Source organism: Arachis hypogaea, chromosome 11 (assembly GCF_003086295.3).
Source record: "Arachis hypogaea cultivar Tifrunner chromosome 11, arahy.Tifrunner.gnm2.J5K5, whole genome shotgun sequence".
NCBI lineage: Eukaryota > Viridiplantae > Streptophyta > Magnoliopsida > Fabales > Fabaceae > Arachis > Arachis hypogaea.
This window is the reverse complement of record NC_092046.1, coordinates 36,265,528-36,283,870: the sequence shown is the minus strand read 5'-3', so window position 1 is coordinate 36,283,870 and position 18,343 is coordinate 36,265,528. Positions and strand designations below refer to the sequence as shown.

Here is an 18,343-nt window from a genome sequence, read left to right as displayed (position 1 = left end):
TTGGTCATTGGTTGTGCATATACTGTACTTGCTCTTGTTGTTGTTCTTCTTGAGTTTCTTCATTTTGCCCCCATGTGGATGATGGTTGGCTTGTGTTAACTGCTGCAACTTGGAGGCTATCAATCCTCTTGGCCATTTGCTCAAATTGTTGTTGAATTTGCTGCTGCATCATCTTTTTTGAGCCAAGATTGAGTCCACTCCTTCTAGCTCTATTACTCCTCTCCTTTGTGATGGTTGGCGTTTCATTGGTGAGCAAAGAAATATTGATTGTTGGCCACCATGTCAATAAGATTTTGAGCTTCTTCTGCTGTTTTCATCAGTTGCAATGATCCTCCAGCTGAGTGGTCAAGTGATTCTTGAGCCTTTAGAGTGAGTCCTTCATAGAAGTTCTGTAGCTTGTCCCACTCAGTGAACATTTCTGGTGGATATTTCCTCAGCAGAGCCTTGTATCTCTCCCATGCTTCATACAGATTTTCAGCATCCAATTGTGTGAATGTTTAACCTCAGTTTCAGCCTGATGACTCTTTGAGGTGGATAGAATTTGGCTAGAAATTTAGTCACCAAATCATCCCAGCTAGTGATGCTTCCTTGAGGAAAAGTTTCAAGCCATTGTGCGGCCTTGTCCTTAATGAAACGGGAACAGCAGAAGTTTGTAAGTTTCAGGATTCACGCCATTGGACTTGACAGTGTCACAAATCCTTAGAAGGTAGATAGATGTTGGTTTGGATCTCCAATGGTCTCCCCCAAATGAGCAGTTGTTTTGGACCAATGTAATGAGTTGTGGCTTCAATTCAAAGTTATTTGCATTGACATTAGGGGTGAGAATGCTGCTTCCACAATGTCTAGCATTTGCAAAGGTATAGGAGGCCAAACTCTCCTCTGGGTGGGTTATTGTTAACTGCTCCACCTGGATTAGATGTTCCTCCATCTCTGAATTCTTCTTCTGATTCTTCCTCTCCACAATATTTTTCCCTCTTTCAGCTCTTCTAACCTCCTGAGAGTTCTCTCGTCCTGTTTCAGATAAAACAGGTGGTTCTCCCTGTACCAGACATACAAGCAAAACATAAGAAACACACACCAGTAACACTTCATCTACTGCTAGAATGAAGTTTAGTTTAAGCAAAATTCAAATAGTTAGCGTGTTAGTGAAAATTAGAGAAACAGGAAATAAAAATGCTAGATCTAGATCTCCACCTACTTAATCATTGTCAATCTAATCAATCCCCGGCAACGCGCCAAAAACTTGAATGTGTGGAAAATGAATTCCCACACAAAACTCACCGGCAAGTGCACCGGGTCGCATCAAGTAACAATAACTCACGGGAGTGAGGTCGATCCCACAGGGATTGAAGGATTGAGCAATTTTAGTTTAATGGTTGATTTAGTCAAGCGAATCAAGATTTGGTTGAGAGATTTGTGATTTGCAGAATTTAAATTGCATGGAAAGTAAAGGGAATGGGCAATTTGCATGAAATTAAAGAGAACTGAAATTTAAAGTGCTGAATCTTAAAGAGCAAGAAATGTAAATGGCTTGAATTGTAAAGGGAATTGGGAATTGGATTTGAAGAAATTAAACAAGAAAGAGTAAATTCAACACACAGAAGAGTAGAAGATGCCTTGGTTTGAATCAGATCTAAAACAGAAATATAAAGAGCTTGAAAGCAGTAAACAGAGAAATTGAGAATGGGAATCCAGATCTCAGGACTCAAGAGACTAGATAACCAAGTCTAGATCTCAATGCCTTCCTAGATCCAACAAGAGCAATTGCAAAGGAAATGTAAATTGCAGAGAAAGTAGAAGAAGAAGCAATTATCAGAAATTGAAATTCAATTGTGCAGTAAAATTAAACAAGATCCAAGGTGAGATTGAAACAGAATTTCTTCAATTCTCCACCCAAGATCCGAAGCAAGAAAAGTAAAGAGTATTCAAGCAAGAACAAGGAAGAAGAGAGATCAATTCTCCTCTCCAAATTCTCTTGAATTAAAACAACAATGCCAAAATGTAAAAGTGAGCTCTCTACAAAACTACTAAATCAAAACCGAAAAGAAAGCTGTCTAGAAACTTAAATCTTCATCTATTTATACACTTTCTTCAAATGGTCTTCAAGCCTTGAATTGGGCCTTTGCTCTTGATGGAATTGGGTTGATAGAGGCCTTGGTTGATTGCTCTTGGAGTTGGAGAGAGAACCGAAGTGAACCGGGTTGGGAATTATAAAAGCTTGGGTAAAAGTTTGAGTAAAAGTTTGAGGCAAACTTTTACTCAAACTTTTTACATCAGCAACCCCATTCTTGCTGCTACCAACGTTTGAGCTAAAGTTTGGGGTCAAACTTTTGCTCAAACGTTGGCCCCCTTATGCACACTCATGGCGCCAACGTTTGCCAAAAAGTTTGAGGCAAATGTTGGCGCAAACTTTTTGTCTCCAGGGTGTGTTGTTGATGGCGCCAACGTTTGCCAAAAAGTTTGAGGCAAACGTTGGCGCAAACTTTTTCTCTCCAGGGTGTTGATTTCTGATGCCAACGTTTGCCAAAAAGTTTGAGGCAAACGTTGGCTCAAGCTTTTCTCCCAAAAGTTTGAGCTAAAGTTTGAGGCAAACTTTTGCTCAAGCTTTTTGTTCCCTGGTGTGTTTTCACTTATCCGAAAGTTTGAGCTAAAGTTTGAGGCAAACTTTTGCTCTCTCTTTCTCAAACTTTTTGTTCTCTCTTTCTCCTAGCCATTCCTTCTTGCTTCAACCTTTCTCCAAGCTTTCTTCACCTATCATCAATCAACCAAACACATCAAAGCTATGCTCAAAATCATGAGTTTGTCATTCTTTCATAATATGTGGCAATTATAGCATAAATCCTCATGAAATTGCATTAATTCATCTATGGTTGATTAAATCAAAGGAAACATGGAAATCTACCCAATTGGCTTGCTTATGGCTCAAGAAAGTGCATAAATCAATTGAAAACAAAAGAAAAAGGCTAGTGAAACTAGGCTAAGATGACTTGTCATCAAGGGGACAAAATTATCCCAATATTAAGTTTAATAAAAGATCAATGCACATGTGATAAAAATTAAAGAAAAATTTGGTACATGAGTATGGAAATTATACAAAAGTGAGAATTATGGGTAGCTAGGCATGAATTTAAAAGTATATAGAGTATATGTATATTAGGTGAGAGCTTAGGTTAATTGAAGATTCATATTATAGCTCACTTGGCCATACATATATCCTTACCTTTACCTCAGCCCCATTACAACCTTGAAAAGACCTCATGATGTTTGTATTGGTACATTAAATATTTGTTGATTGGTTAGATGAAGAACAAAGTTTAGAAAGCATGATTAGAGAAGAGTAGAGTGAATTACCCTATACACTTGAGAGTTAGAGTGATATACACTACCAGTAAGGGTTCAGTGCTAAATTCTATGTTCCCTGCTTTCATGAGCTATCTTCTTACAAGTTTGCTTGTGCCTTATTTTGTATAATTTGAATTAGTGAAATCTGATTTATATTTGTCTTGGAGAATTTATTTATTTTTAACCAAGTAGGTAGAAATATTTTGCAAGTAGTTGCATTCATAGGTTGCATTTCATACCATTCCTCTTCATCTTTATAGTTTCTCTTGAGCTTAGCATGAGGACATGCTAGTGTTTAAGTGTGGGGAAGTTGATAAACCACTATTTCATGGTTTATCTTGTGCTCAATTGAGTGGATTTTATTAACTCTTTACCCACTTATTCATAATATTTGCATGGTTTTATGTTGCCTTCCTAATTATGTGCTTTGATTGAAAACATGCTTCTTTGATCTTATATTTGCTTATTATTAATCCTCTCTTATTACCATTAGATGCCTTGATATGTGTGTTAAGTGTTTTCAGATATTATAAGGCAGGGATGGCTTGGAGGATGGGAAGAAAGCATGCAAAAGTGGAAGGAATGCAAGAAGTTGGAGAAATTGCTAAGCTGTCCAGCCTGACCTCTCTGCACTCAAACGGCTATAACTTTAACTACAGAGGTTCAAACGACGCGGTTCCAGTTGCGTTGAAAAGCTAACATCCGGGGTTTCGATTTAATATATAATATGTTATAGTTTCCCTGATGCTAGGTGACGCGACCGCGTGATCCATGCGGCCACGTCGCAATGACAGAAATCCAGCGTGGCAAAATTCGAAACCAGCGAATTCTGGACTGTTTCTGACCCAGTTTGTGGCCCAGAAAACATAGATTAGAGGCTATAAAGTGGGAGACTGCATCCATTCATAGGAAGGCTTTCACAATTCACAATTTTAGGAGTAGATGTAGTTTTTAGAGAGAGAGATTCTCTCCTCTCTCTTAGGATTAGGATTTAGGATTTCTCTTAGTTTTAGGAGTGACTCTCAATCCCAGGTTCAACGTTCTTTTACTTTATATTTATCTCTTACGTTCAGATACTTTAATGCTTATATTAGTTATGTTGCCTATTTGGCTTATGCTACATTCATGTTATGATTTTCTTAATTGATATTATTGAGGTATTTCAGATTTAAGATTGTTTTACTTTTAATTTAATTTAGATACTTTCCTTTTGGCTTTGGTTAAATAATTGGTGACTCTTGAGTTATCAAACTCATTGTTGATTGAGAATTGGAATTCTTCAAGAATTAATTCATCCACTTAACTTGCCTTCATAGTTAGAGGTTAATAAAGTGGGAGAAAAATCCAATTCTCATTACAATTGATAAGGATAACTGGGATAGGACCTCCAGTTCTCATACCTTGCCAAAAGCTTATTTTTCAGTTATTTATTTATTTTTATTGCTTTGAAAATATACCTGTGCACATTGCCCAAACTCCAAATTTCTCAAAACCCCAAATTTACAATCTCCATAACCAATAATAAGAACATACCTCCCTGCAATTCCTTGAGAAGACGACCCGAGGTTTGAATACTCGGTTATCAATTTCAAAGGGGTTTGTTACTTGTGACAACCAAAACGTTTGTACGAAGGGATTTCTGTCGGTTTAGAGACTATATCTACAACGCGACTGTTTTTATGACATTCTTTACTGGAAGTACAAACATTGGTGGAGATTCCTGGATGAATACAAGCATAAGCCACCATAACAGGAAGCTCACCAAATGTCCAACTTAAGGACTTTAACTAAAAGTGCTAGGTGGGAGACAACCCACCATGGTATGATCGTTCTTTTTCATTTTTATTTAGTTTTATTTATTTTTGAAATTTTATTTTATTTTATATTGAAACTGGAGTTTTGCATCACATTCATATTAACACTGCATTCTGCATCTTTTCAGATAAAAAAAAAAAGCGAGCACGCGACGCGATCGCATCAGCGACGCATCCACGTCGCAAGGAGATGAGAGAATAATAAATTGAACAGAAAGTTACGCAGGAGCAGCGCTGGAGGCGTGCCAATGGCATAATCACCCCATGCGACCGCGTGACCGGAAATCGGCGTAAAAAGGGTGCATGGCTGAAAGTTGTGCTGGAGTTGGGCTGGACTCGTGCTGGCAGCCCAAGCCCTCCCACGCGAACGCGTGCCCCACGCATCCGCGTCATATTGGAAATAAGGCCACTCACGCGATCGCATGCCCCACGCGACCGCGTCACCCTGGATTTTGGCAATACTGAGTTTTGAACAGAGAGTTGTGCGACCGCAAGGTTGCACTCGCGCCATGATGTGCATAAACTTGATATGCTACGATTTAGGAAATTGCACGATCGGCAAAATTCCTTCCGGCAAGTGCACCGGCTATCGTCAAGTAAAAACTCACATTAGAGTGAGGTCGAATCCCACAAGGATTGGTTGAGTGAGCAATTCGGATTAGAAGTATGTTCTAGTTGAGCGAAATCAAGATTTAGATGAGAATTGCGGAATGTAAAATTGCATGAATTAAAGAGTGAGAAGCTAAATTGCTGAAATTAAAAGGGATGGGGGTGATTGCATGAATTTAATTGCAGAATGTAAAGAGAAAGTGGTAAATCAGAAATGGGGAGTTCATTGGGTGTTAGGAGATATTGAGATCTCCGAATCAAAACAACTTTTATCCCTTCCTCAACCAATGCATTCATTGAATTTTGCTTGGCAATCTTATATGATTGGATCCCAATCCCTTGGCTCACCAATTCTCTCTAAAAACAAACAAATTCCCAATCCCTTGGTTTAAATGTTCATAAGAAGAGATGATGCTCGATCACTGATTATACCACACAGTTTCATGAACCACAATTTGGTAGGATTACATGTCACAATATCCATCCAAACCCCAATCCAATTCACTGTGAGAAAGCTTCTCTAGCATGAATCCTCCATTCCTTTCCCAAGGTTCCGAAGGACTCCAATTATGGGTAGTTTCTTTCCCAAGACAACTACCCAATGGAATTAGATCGAGAAGCTTTCTAACAAAATTCAAGAGAAAAGATTGAAGAAGAAGATAAAACTATTATTGATTCATTGAATTACAATAGAGCTCCCTAACCCAATGAAAGGGGTTTAGTGAGTCATCGCTCTGAATTCAATTACAAAACTAAAAGAAAATGATCCCTAAGTTCTCCGTGTAAAAAAATATTCCTACTAACTTAAATTCTATCCTATTTATACACTTTCTAAATTGAGCTTTTGTTGTGTTTCTTGGGCTTTGAGGCCTTTCCCTGATTTCCTTTTGCTTTGGGTTTATGGTCCATAATCCTGATGAGGCAGTGATCCAATTCTGTAACATTCATTGAGCAAACTTAGTGATAAACAAGTAATGACACAAGACTCAACAAATTGAAGCTCCAGACTCATCAATTCTTCAGGCCCAATCCCATAAACCATGATATTCAATTGGGTTTCATACCATAATACGTTTAAGTTAGTGTTTGTGCTCAAATGCTAACTTAAACTTCAATATATTTGGCCCAGAAACCCCTTTCAAAAAGTGGCGTTTAAGTTGAAGTTTAAGTTTTAGTTTAAGGTTAAACTGAAACTTAAACGTGGAAATGGAAGAAAGCAACCCAGGAGTGTGAAATGTCGAACACGTTTAAGCTTCAGTTTAAGGTTAAACTGAAGCTTAAACGTGGAAATGAAGAAAGCAACCCTGGAGGAGCAATTGGGTCGAACACGTTTAAGCTTCAGTTTAAGGTTAAACTGAAGCTTAAACGTGGAAATGAGAAAGCAACCCTGGAGGAGAGAAATAGTCGAACACGTTTAAGCTCCAGTTTAAGGTTAAACTGGAGCTTAAACGTGGAAATGCTCCTGGTGCCTTTCTTACTTCTGGCGTTTAACCTCCAGTTTAAGGTTAAACTGGAGGTTAAACGTGGAAATGCTTCCTGGTGAGATTCTCATTCTGGCGTTTAACTTCCAGTTTTAAGGTTAAACTGGAGGTTAAACGCCAGTTCCAGCATTTCTTAGCCTTCATGATTCTGGCGTTTAAGCTCCAGTTTAGGCTTAAACTGGAACTTAAACGCCATTTCCAGCATTATATGGTTTGGTAATTTAAGTTCTAGTTTAAGCTTAAACTGGAACTTAAACTCCACATGTGATATTCAAGCTTCCTTTATTGATTTTGTTGCTTCCTTGCCTAGCCTCTTCTTCCCTGAAATCATCCAAACAATTGCATCAAAGTCTTGCAAAATTTCATGAGAAATCTTCCATTCATAGCATTCAAGTAATATAACTAAAAACTCATGGAATTTGCATCAAAATCATACTGTTTGGATGGTTCATTGCTTTGTTATTCATTTAACCATTCTTGGTTACTTTGAGCTCAAGAAAATGCATAAAACAACTAAAACTAACAGAAAAATGCTAGTGAAACTAGCCTAAGATGCCTTGGCATCACGCCACTAGCACAAATCAAGTCACGCGATCGCGTGCCCCACGCATCCGCGTCACCTAACCTTATTGCGCACCACGCGACCGCGTCACCCACGCGACCGCGTCGCCAGCATCGCACAACCTATCCAGATTAGTGCCAATTTTCTTATCTTTTCTCTTCTAATCCTAATTTCTTCCTTCTCTCTCCTTTCTCACTTTCTTTTTCTACTTCTCATTCTTTTTCACTTTCATTTTATTTTATTTAATTGCATACTCTCATTCATTGCATATTTTTATTTTCTCTAAATTTATTATTGGTGTTCAAATGTTCTTATTCAACTGTTACATCATTTCTGGTATTTTCTTGGTGCTTCATGACTTGTTTTATTCTGATTGGGTAATATTATTTAAATCAATGCTAATTTTTATAATACTGATATTCCTTTTGCATTGACATGAACTCACATTGTCTTTCATTACCCACTCTATTCCCCATTGTTGCAAATTTTGCACCACTGGTATGCCATGGCTTCTATTGTTTTCTCACTTACATGTTGAAGCTTCCATATAAATGAGACCCTTATCATTTGGCATCAACCCATACTTTTTTTATTTTCTTATCTCTATTTCTGGGTTACTCTTCTTCCCTTTTTCTTTCAGGATGGCCACCCGGAAGGGAACCGGAAGACGTTTACATGGAGAGACAGATAAGTCCATCTGCACAATCCTTAGAGAAAAGCAACAGTTGAAACAACCCATCCACCTGCAAATCTCAGCATGCACCGAGGACGGTGCAATCTTTAAGTGTGGGGAGGTCGATACCGATCTCCGTGGGTTAGTACTTTCTTTTCAACACCAATAATCTTATTTTCTTTATTTGTTCATTGTTGCATCTGCATATTTGATTGCATATTTATTTGATTTTGTGCATTTAGTTACTACTTGGTTAAAATAATAAATCTCTTTTTAAGATCCTATTTTAAAAAAAAAATTTCACTAATTTAAATAAAAAATTAAAAAAATTTTTTTTTATGTGTTAAATTTGTTTGAAGTTGTATTTGGAACATGATTTTTGAGTCAAAGAACACACAACCTGTGAGACTTTGAGCTTATTTACATGGTTACATTATTTAACCATAAATATTTTATTCCTGTGTGTTCCCTTCTCTATAATTGTAATCTATATTTTGTTCCAACCTATATGTCCATTATTTAGTGTATTTACATGTTTGCATATGATTGAGGCCATTATTTGATTTTAGCTCACTTATCCCAAATAAGCCTACCTTTTAAATCACCCTTGTCAGCCACTTTGAGCCTTTTAACCCCCTCTTGTTCTGTATTTTACCACATCACTAGCCTTAAAGCAGAAAAACAATTAAATATCCCAATTGAATCTTTGGTTAGCTTAAGATAGTGTGTTAATTAAGTATGGGGAAACTGTAGGAACATGGGTTAATAAAGGAAAAGTATAATGTTTCTAATTTATTTGAATATCAGGAATTTGGGAACCTACTCATGAAAAAACCAAAATAGAAAAATAATAGAAAATCCATGTGCATTGATAAGTTATGTTTGTTTCTCTACAAAAAATAAAAAAATAAAAAATAAATAAAAAAAAAATAAAAAAAGAGAAAAAAGAGAAAAATCCAAAAATACTCAATAAATAAGTAAATAAGGGGACAAAATTATCCCAATATTAAGTTTAATAAAAGATCAATGCACATGCGATAAAAATTAAAGAAAAATTTGGTACATGAGTATGGAAATTATACAAAAGTGAGAATTATGGGTAGCTAGGCATGAATTTAAAAGTACATAGAGTATATGTATATTAGGTGAGAGCTTAGGTTAATTGAAGATTCATATTATATCTCACTTGGCCATACATATATCCTTACCTTTACCTCAGCCCCATTACAACCTTGAAAAGACCTCATGATGTTTGCATTGGTACATTAAATATCTGTTGATTGGTTAGATGAAGAACAAAGTTTAGAAAGCATGATTAGAGAAGAGTAGAGTGAATTACCCTATACACTTGAGAGTTAGAGTGATATACACTACCAGTAAGGGTTCAGTGCTAAATTCTATGTTCCCTGCTTTCATGAGCTATCTTCTTACAAGTTTGCTTGTGCCTTATTTTGTATAATTTGAATTAGTGAAATCTGATTTATATTTGTCTTGGAGAATTTATTTATTTTTAACCAAGTAGGTAGAAACATTTTGCATGTAGTTGTATTCATAGGTTGCATTTCATACCATTCCTCTTCATCTTTATAGTTTCTCTTGAGCTTAGCATGAGGACATGCTAGTGTTTAAGTGTGGGGAGGTTGATAAACCACTATTTCATGGTTTATCTTGTGCTCAATTGAGTGGATTTTATCAACTCTTTACCCACTTATTCATAATATTTGCATAGTTTTATGTTGCCTTCCTAATTATGTGCTTTGATTGAAAACATGCTTCTTTGATCTTATATTTGCTTATTATTAATCTTCTCTTATTACCATTAAATGCCTTGATATGTGTGTTAAGTGTTTTCAGATATTATAAGGCAGGGATGGCTTGGAGGATGGGAAGAAAGCATGCAAAAGTGGAAGGAATGCAAGAAGTTGGAGAAATTGCTAAGCCGTCCAGCCTGACCTCTCTGCACTCAAACGGCTATAACTTTAGCTACAGAGGTCCAAACGACGCGGTTCCAGTTGCGTTGGAAAATCCAATTCTCATTACAATTGATAAGGATAACTGGGATAGGACCTCCAGTTCTCATACCTTGCCAAAAGCTTATTTTTCAGTTATTTATTTATTTTTATTGCTTTGAAAATATACCTGTGCACATTGCCCAAACTCCAAATTTCTCAAAACCCCAAATTTACAATCTCCATAACCAATAATAAGAACATACCTCCCTGCAATTCTTTGAGAAGACGATCCGAGGTTTGAATACTCGGTTATCAATTTCAAAGGGGTTTGTTACTTGTGACAACCAAAACGTTTGTACGAAGGGATTTCTGTCGGTTTAGAGACTATATCTACAACGCGACTGTTTTTATGACATTCTTTACTGGGAAAAATCCTAACATCAACGAGCTTCAAACCTGCGAATGTGGGGCACAAGTGACAGTGTGCAAAAGGACAATGGTCCTATTCTGACGCTAGCGGGAACCGACAGATGATTAGCCGTGCGGTGACGGCGCATATGGATTTGTTTTCATCCGAGAGGATCATACAACTTGCCATGGAAGGAGGTAACGCATGGTTGGTAGAAGACAATAGGAAAGCAGAGGTTCAGAAGCAACAAAGCATCTCCAGACGCTTATCTGAAATTCCCACCAATGAATTACATAAGTAACTTTATCTTATTTTATGTTTTATTTATATTTTAATTATCAAAACCTCATAACCATTTGAATCTGCCTGACTGAGATTTACAGGGATGACCATAGCTTGCTTCAAGCCGACAATCTCCGTGGGATCGACCCTTACTCACGTAAGGTTTATTACTTGGACGACCCAGTGCACTTGCTGGTTAGTTGTGCGGAGTTGTGAAAAAGAGTTGAGATTAAGATTGTGCGTACCAAGTTTTTGGCGCCGTTGCTAGAGATCACAATTTTGTGCACCAAGTTTTTGGCACCGTTGCCGGGGATTGTTCGAGTTTGGACAACTGATAGTTCATCTTAATGCTCAGATTAGGTAATTTTATTTTCTGTTCAAGCATTTTGTTTTTATTTTTTTAATGTCGAAAAAAATTTATATAGTTTTCGATAAATTAAAAAAAATAATAATTTATATTTGTTCTTCAGAATTTTTAAGAATGAATTCTATAGTTTCAGATGATATATTGAAGTCTGGCTGGCTGTTAAGCCATGTCTAAATTTTTTGGACTGAGGCTTCCACTTATCATTGCAAGAGCCTTTGGATTCCCATCTAATTGGCTGTTGTATGTCTGATTTGTATGCTGAAGCTTGGCTGGCCATTGACCATGTCTAATATTTTGGACCGAAGCTTTCACATAAAGCTTGGCTGGCTATTTAGCCATGTCTAAATTTTTGGACCGAAACTTTAGACTAACATTGCATGATTCCTGGAATTCCTATTAAAAATTTTGAATTTGTTTATTTTCTTTTTCCAAATTAATTTTCGAAAAATTAAAAAAAATTAATAAAATCATAAAAACTAAAAAAAATTTTATGTTTCTTGTTTGAGTCTTGTGTCAAATTTTAAGTTTGGTGTCAATTGCATACTTTTAATTTTCTTTAATTTTCGAAAATTCATGCATTATGTTCTTCATTGATCTTCAAGTTGTTCTTGATGATTTTCCTTGTTTGATCTTTGAATTTTCTTGTTTTGTCTCTTTTCTTGTTTTTCATATGCATTTTTGAATTATTAGTGTCTAAAGTTTAAAAATTTTTAAGTTTGGTGTCTTGCATGTTTTTCTTTTCTTAAAAATTTTCAAAAATATGTTCTTGGTGTTCATCATGATCTTCAAAGTGTTCTTAGTGTTCATCTTGACATTCAATGTGTTTTTGCATGCATATTTGTTTTGATCTTGAACTTTCATGTTTTGTCTCATTTTGGTGTTTTTCTCTCTCCTCATTAAGAATTCAAAAATAAAAAAATATCTTTCCCTTATTTCACTAATAAATTTTGAAATTTTGAATTGATTTAGTAAAAAAGTTTTAAAATTTAGTTATTTCTTATTAGTCAAGTCAAAATTTCAATTTAAAAATTCTATCTTTTTCAAATCCTTTTCAAAAATTAAATCTTTTTCAATTTTCTTCTTAATAATTTCGAAATTTTTAAAATTGATTTTCAAAATTTTTTTCTTATTTTATCTCATATTTTCGAATTCTTTGCTAGCATTTAATATTTTGATTTAAAAATTTCAAGTTGTTACTTGCCTATTAAGAAATGATCAATCTTTAAATTCTAGAATCATATCTTTTAGTTTATTGTTAGTCAAGTAATCAACTTTAATTTTCAAAATAAAATCTTTTTAATTTCCTTTTCAAATCTTTTTCAAAATAAATTTCAATCATATCTTTTTCAAAAATCAATTTCAAAATCTTTTCTAACTTCTTATCTTTTCAAAATTGATTTTCAAATCTTTTTCAATTAACTACTTGACTTTTTGTTTGATTTTAAAAGTTTTCTATTTCAATCATATCTTTTTCAAAACCACCTAACTACTTTTCTCTCTCCAATTTTCAAAAATTACTAACCACTTTTTCAAAAAATCTTTTTAATTAATTAATTTATTTAGTTTTCAAATTTTTTTTTATTTCTTCTCTTAAATTTCGAATACTAACCAATAATTAAAATAAAAACAAAAATATTTTCCTTTTATTTTAATTTAAAATTCGAATTCTCTCTCTCTCTCCCTCTCTCTCTCTCTCATCTCTTTCTATTTATTTATTTATTTACTAACACCTCTCTTCTTCTTATAATTCGAACCCTCTCTCCCTCTCTGTGTTCGGATTTTTCATCTTCTCTCTTCTTCATTCTACTCTTCTTTTCTTCTACTCACATAAAGGAATCTCTATACTGTGACATAGAGGATTCCTATTCTTTTCTGTTCTCTTCTTTTTTATATGAGCAGGAGCAAGGATAAGAACATTCTTGTTGAAGCTGATCCGGAACCTGAAAGGACTCTAAAGAGGAAGCTAAGAGAAGCTAAAGCACAACACTCTGGAGAGGACCTGACAGAATTTTTCAAAAAAGAAGAAGAGATGGCCGAACCCAACAACAATTGTGGAGATGCAAGGAAGATGCTTGGTGACTTTATTGCACCCTCTTCTGACTTCTGTGGAAGGAGCATCTCAATTCCTGCAATTAGAGCAAACAACTTTGAGCTTAAGCCTCAATTAGTTTCTCTGATGTAGCAGAATTGCAAGTTTCATGGACTTCCATTGGAAGATCTTCATCAGTTCTTAGCTGAATTCTTGCAAATCTGTGACACTGTTAAGACCAATGGGGTTAATCCTGAGGTCTACAGACTTATGCTTTTCCCCTTTGCTGTAAGAGACAGAGCTAGGACATGGTTGGACTCACAACCTAAAGATAGCCTGAACTCTTGGAAAAAGTTAGTTAATGCCTTCTTGGCCAAATTCTTTCCACCTCAAAAGTTGAGCAAGCTTAGAGTGGAAGTAAAAACCTTCAGACAGAAGGAAGGTGAATCCATCTATGAAGCTTGGGAAAGATACAAGCAATTGATTAGAAGGTGTCCTTCTGACATATTTTCAGAATGGAGCATCATATGTATATTCTATGATGGTCTGCCTGAATTGTCCAAGATGTCATTGGACCACTTTGCTGGAGGATCTCTTCATCTGAAGAAAACGCCTGCAGAAGCCCAGGAACTCATTGAAATGGTTGCAAATAACCAGTTCATGTACACTTCTGAAAGGAGTCCTGTGAATAATGGGACAACTCAGAAGAAAGGAGTTCTTGAGATTGATACTCTGAATGCAATATTGTCTCAGAATAAAATATTGACTCAGTAAGTCAATATGATTTCTCAAAGTGTGTCTGGAATGCAAGCTGCAACAGGCAGTACTAAGGAAGCTTCCTCTAAAAAAGAAGCCTATGACCCTGAGAATCCTGCAATAGAAGAGGTGAATTACATGGGAGAATCCTATGGAAACACCTATAATCCTTCATGGAGGAATCATCTAAATTTCTCATGGAAGGATCAACAGAAGCCTAATCAAGGCTTCAGTAACAATAATGGTGGGAGAAACAGGTTTGAAAACAGCAAACTTTTTCCATCATCTTCTCAGCAACAGACAGAGAATTCTAAGCAGAGCCACTCTGACTTAGCAACTGTAGTCTCTGGTCTATCTAAGACCACTCTCAGCTTCATGATTGAAGCAAGGTCCTCCATTAGAAATTTGGAGGCATAAGTGGGTCAGCTGAGTAAGAAAGTTACTGAACTCCCTCCTAGTACTCTCTCAAGCAATACAGAAGAGAATCCAAAAAGAGAGTGCAAGGCCATCAGTATAACCAACATGGCCGAACATGGAGAGGAAGAAAAGGCAGTGATTTCCAATGAGAAAAACCTCAATGGACGTCCACTAGCCACCAAGGAGTTCCCTAATGAGGAACCAAAGAAATCTGAGGCTCATATAGAGACCATAGAGATTCCACTGAACTTATTGTTGCCATTCATGAACTCTGATGAGTATTCTTCCTCTGAAGAGGATGAAGATATTATTGAAGAGCAAGTTGCTCACTAACTAGGAGCAATCATGGAGCTGAATGCCAAGTTATTTGGTAATGAGACTTGGGAGGATGAACCCCCATTGCTCATCAATGAACTAAATGATCTGGTTCAACTGAAATTACCTCAGAAGAAACAGGATCTTGGAAAGTTCTTAATACCTTGTACCATAGGTACCATGACCTTTGAGAAGGCTCTATGTGACCTGGGGTCAGGGATAAACCTCATGTCCCTCTCTGTAATGGAGAAACTAGGGATCTTTGAGGTGCAAGCTGCAAGAATCTCACTAGAGATGGCAGACAATTCAAGGAAATAGGCTTATAGACTTGTAGAGGATGTCCTGGTGAAGGTTAAAGGCTTGTACATCCCTACTGATTTCATAGTCCTAGATACTGGGAAGGAAGAGGATGAATCCATCATCCTTGGAAGACCCTTCCTAGCCACAGCAAGAGCTGTGATTGATGTGGACAGAGGAGAGTTAGTCCTTCAATTGAATGAGGACTACCTTGTGTTTAAGGCTCAAGGATCTTCTTCTGTAACAATGGAGAGGAAACATGAAAAGCTTCTCTCAATACAGAGTCAAACAAAGCCCCCACACTCAACTTCTAAGTTTGGTATTGGGATGCCAACATCAAGCTCTGAGTTTTTGTGAAAGCTCTCTAAGAGCTTCATTATCAAGCAATTGATATTAAAGAAGTGCTTGTTGGGAGGCAACCCAATGCTATTTAATTATATTTATTTTATTTTCCATTGTTACTTTATGTTTTCTTTAGGTTGATGATCATGTGAAGTTACAAAAACAAATGAAAAATAAAAAACAAAATGAAAAACAGCATAAAAAATAGCACACCCTGGAGGACAGACTTAAACGCCAGTAAGGATAGCAGAATGGGCTTTTAACACCCAGCCTGGTAGCATTTTGGGCGTTAAATGCCAGAATGGGCAGCACTCTGGATGTTTAACGCCAGAAAGGACTGGCTGGCATCTGGCTGGCGTTAAACGCCAGAAATGGGCATCTGGCTGGCGTTTAACGCCAAGAAAGGTAGCAGAGCTGGCGTTAAATGCCAGATTTGGCACAGAATGGGCGTTTGAACGCTAGATTGGTGCAGGGACTCAAACTCCTTGACACCTCAGGATCTGTGGACCCCACAGGATCCCCACCTACCCCACTTCCTCTTCTCTCCTCTTCCCACCTTTCCATAACACTCTTCTTTATACACCCTTGACCAATCACCTCAATACCTCTTCCCCAAACACCATTCACCTATCAAATCTTACCCTTTTCTCCATACTCTCTTCACCACTCACATCCATCCATCATAAAATCCCACCTACCTCACCATTCAAATTCAAACCATTTTCCTCCCAAACCCAACCCCTCATACACGGCTACCCTCTCTCCCTTACCCTATAAATACCCCTCCTTACCACTTTTAATTTCACACTTCATACACACTTCTTTTTCCCTTAGCCGAACCACTCACCTCCCTCCATCTCCTCTATTTCTTCTTCTTCTACTCCTTCCTTTCTTCTTTTGCTCGAGGACGAGCAAACCTTCTAAGTTTGGTGTGGGAAAAGCTAAAGCTTTTTGTTTTTCCATAACCACTAAATGGCACCTAAGTCCGGAGAAACCTCTAGAAAGAGGAAAGGGAAGGCAATTGCTTCCAACTCTGAGTCATGGGAGATGGAGAGATTCATCTCAAAAGTGCATCAAAACCACTTCTATGAAGTTGTGGCCAAGAAGAAGGTGATCCCGGAGGTCCCTTTCAAGCTCAAAAAGAGTGAATATCCAGAGATCCGACATGAAGTTCGAAGAAGAGGTTGGGAAATTCTCACCAACCCCATTCAACAAGTCAGGATCTTAATGGTTCAAGAGTTCTATGCTAATGCATGGATCACTAAGAACCATGACCAAAGTGTAAACCCGAACCCAAAGAATTGGCTCACAATGGTTCGGGGGAATTACTTGGATTTTAGTTCGGAAAATGTGAGGTTGGCATTCAACTTGCCTATGATGCAAGGAGATCCTCACCCTTTCACTAGAAGGGTCAACTTTGATCAAAGGTTGGACCAAGTCCTTAGGGACATTTGTGTAGAAGGCGCTCAATGGAAGAGAGATTCAAGAGGCAAACCGGTTCAACTAAGAAGGCTTGACCTCAAACCCGTGGCTAGGGGATGGTTGGAGTTTATCTAACGCTCTATAATTCCTACTAGCAACCGATCTGAAGTTACAATAGACCGGGCTATCATGATCCATAGCATCATGATTGGAGAAGAAGTAGAAGTTTATGGGATCATATCGCAAGAACTTTACAAGGTGGCAGACAAGCCCTCTACTTTGGCAAGGTTAGCCTTCCCTCATCTCATTTGTCACCTATGCAATTCAGCTGGAATTGTCATAGAGGAAGACATCCTCATTGAAGAGGATAAGCCCATCACTAAGAGGAGGATGGAGCAAACAAGAGAGCCCACTCATGGACCTCAACAAGAGCATGAGGAAATTTCTCATCATGAAATCCCTGAGATGCCTCAAGGGGTGCACTTTCCTCCACAAAACTATTGGGAGCAAATCAACACCTCCCTAGGAGAATTAAGTTCCAACATGGGACAACTAAGGGTGGAGCACCAAGAGCATTCCATCCTCCTCCATGAAATTAGAAAAGACCAAAGAACCATGAGAGAGGAGCAAAAAAGGCAAGGAAGAGACATTGAGGAGCTCAAGCACTCCATAAGATCTTCAAGAGGAAGAGCTAGCCGCCATCACTAAGGTGGACCCGTTCTTTAATTTTCTTATTCTTATTTTTCTATTTTTCGAAATATATGCTTTATGTTTTGTCTATGTTTGTGTCTTTATTACATGATCATTAGTGTCTAGTGTCTATGCCTTAAAGCTATGAATATCCTATGAATCCATCACCTTTCTTAAATGAAAAATATTTTTAATTGCAAAAGAACAAGAAGTACATGGTTTCGAATTCTATCTTGAAATTAGTTTAATTATTTTGATGTGGTGGCAATACCTCTTGTTTTCTGAATGAATGCTTGAACAGTGCATATTTTTGAATTTGTTGTTTATGAATATTAAAATTGTTGGCTCTTGAAAGAATGATGAAAAAGGAGAAATGTTATTTGATAATCTGAAAAATCATAAAATTGATTCTTGAAGCAAGAAAAAGCAGTGAAAGCAAAGGCTTGCAAAAAAAATATGAAAAACAATGGCGAAAAAAAGAAAAAACAAGCAGAAAAAGCCAACAGCCCTTTAAACCAAAAGGCAAGGGTAAAAAGGATCCAAGGCTTTGAGCATTAATGGATAGGAGAGCCCAAAGGAATAAA

At 37.0% G+C, this 18,343-nt stretch overlaps 1 non-coding gene across 1 annotated transcript; it reads right to left on the bottom strand.

Annotated features, from left to right (window-relative positions):
• Window positions 1-13,922: 13,922 nt before the first annotated feature.
• Window positions 13,923-14,026, bottom strand: LOC112725523 (small nucleolar RNA R71). The gene has a single exon (XR_003164626.1). It is a non-coding gene; the product is annotated as a small nucleolar RNA R71 (small nucleolar RNA).
• Between the last annotated feature and the right edge of the window lie 4,317 nt (window positions 14,027-18,343).